The 2,336-nt window shown below is 40.4% G+C and overlaps 1 pseudogene; it reads left to right on the top strand.

Moving 5' to 3' along the window:
* The first annotated feature begins 530 nt into the window (after positions 1–530).
* LOC125122224 (60S ribosomal protein L17-like) lies at positions 531–1,382 on the top strand (annotated as a pseudogene).
* The last annotated feature ends 954 nt before the right edge of the window (positions 1,383–2,336 follow it).

Here is a 2,336-nt window from a genome sequence, read left to right as displayed (position 1 = left end):
CAAAAATAAACAAACACAGTCTTGAAAGAGAAGAAAGTTGGAGGGACCATATGCCCCAATTTCACAGCTTACTACAAAACTGCAGTAATCAAAAGAGTGTGGACTTCACATAAGGATAGACAAAGATCAATGGAGTAGAATTGAGAGTCCAGAAAAAAAACCAACACATCTCTGGTTAATTGATTTTCAACAAGGGTATGAAGATAATTCAATGGGGAAAAAAGTCTTTTCAACAAATGATGCTGTGACAACTGACTATCCATATGCAATAGAGTGAAACTGGACCTTTACCTCACACCATATACAAAAACTGACTCAAAATGGACCAGAGACCTACATGTAAGAGTTAAAAAACATAAGTCTTAGAAGAAAAACATAGACACAAATCTTCATGACTCTGGCTCTGGCAGTATGTTCTTGGATATAACATAAAAAGCATAAGCAACAAAAGAAAAGAATCCATAAATTGGACCCTATTAAAATGAAAACTTTTGACTTTTCAGGTAAGTGGCCTGAAGTGACCTCTGAAAATGATTTGGTATTCACTTGGCCCAGAAAACCCCAAAGAGGAGTTCCCATCGTGGCGCAGTGGTTAACGAATCCGACTAGGAACCATGAGGTTTCGGGTTCGGTCCCTGCCCTTGCTCAGTGGGTTAACGATCCGGCGTTGCCGTGAGCTGTGGTGTAGGTTGCAGATATGGCTCGGATCCCGAGTTGCTGTGGCTCTGGCGTAGGCCGGTGGCTACAGCTCCGATTCAACCCCTAGCCTGGGAACCTCCATATGCCGCAGGAGCGGCCCAAAGAAATAGCAACAACAACAACAACAAAAAAGACAAAAAGACAAAAAAAAAAAAAAAAACCCAAAGAATCACAAATCAAGAGGTTCAAATCTTCGTGTCCACTTTAAGAACACTCATGAAACCGCCCAGGCCATTAAGGGTGTGCACATCTGAAAAGCCATCAATCAAGTATCTGAAGGGTGTCACTTTAGAGAAGTAGTGTGTGCCATTCTGTCATTACAATGTAGAGTTGGTAGGGTGCCCAGGCCAAACAGTGGGGCTGGACACAGAGTTGATGGCCCAAAAAGAGTTCTGAATTTTTACTGCACAGGCTCAAAAATACGGAGGGTAATGCGGAACTTATGGGCTTAGATGTAGATTCTCTGATCATTGAGCATATGCAGGTGAACAAAGCCCCCAAGATACAGGGCAGGACTTACAGAGCTCATGATCAGATCAATCTGACATGAGCTCTTCCTGCCATATTGAGATGATCATTACTGAAAAAGAGCAGACTGTTCCTACCCACAAGAGGAGGTTGCCCAGAAGAAAAAGATAACCCAGAAGTAACCAAAGAAACAAAAACTTATGGCCTGGGAATAAATTCCACAAAAAAATAAATGCAAATAGAAGTAAAAAAAAAATGAAAACTTTTGTGCACCAAAGAGTATAATCAGGCAAGTGAAAAGACAGTCTGGCAGTTATTCAAAAAATTAAAAAGAGTTACTGCATGACCTAGCAATTCTTCTCCTAAGTACATACCCAAGAGAATTGAAATGAGATGTTCAAACAAAATCTTGTAAATGAATGTTCACAGCAGCACTCTTCACAATAGCCAAAAGTGAATACAATCAAAATAACCTTCAACTGATGGAGAAACTGTAGTACATCCATAAAATGGAATAGTACTTGTCCATAAAAAGGAATAGTACTAATAACTACTATAAAGGTGAACCTTGAAAACATGCCAAGTGAAAGAAATCAGGCACAAAAAAGCCATGTATTATATGCTCCCAAGTGTCCAAAATAGGCAAATCCATAAGACAGAAAGCAGATGGGTTCCTATGGGCTAAAGAAAAGAGAGAAAAGGGGCAAAATGGTTAGTGACTTGTTTCTTTTAGGGGTGATGAAAATGTCTGGACTTACACAGTGCCAATGGCCACACAACATTGTGAATGTATTAGAAGCCACAGAATTCTACATTTTAAACTAGTTAAAATGATAAATTCTAGGTTATGTGAATTTTACTTAAATCTTTTCTAAAAGTTAAGAAAGGTTCCCATTGTGGCTCAGTGGAAATGTATCTGACTAGCATCCATGAGGACACAGGTTCAATCCTTGGCCTCGCTCAGTGGGTTAAGGATCTGGCATTGCCATGAGCTGTGGTGTAGGTCACAGACTTGGCTCGGATCTGGCATTGCTGTGGCTGTGGCGTAGGCCGGTGGCTGCAGCTCTGATTTAACCCCTAGCCTGGGAACTTTCATATGCCACAGGTACGGCCCTAAAAAAACACAAAAAAAAAAGAAAAAAAGTAACACAAAGCTAAACACTAGGCAA

This window comes from Phacochoerus africanus, chromosome 3 (genome assembly GCF_016906955.1).
Source record: "Phacochoerus africanus isolate WHEZ1 chromosome 3, ROS_Pafr_v1, whole genome shotgun sequence".
Lineage (NCBI taxonomy): Eukaryota > Metazoa > Chordata > Mammalia > Artiodactyla > Suidae > Phacochoerus > Phacochoerus africanus.
Note: the sequence above shows the minus strand (reverse complement) of the source record. Positions and strands in the feature narration are given on the sequence as shown.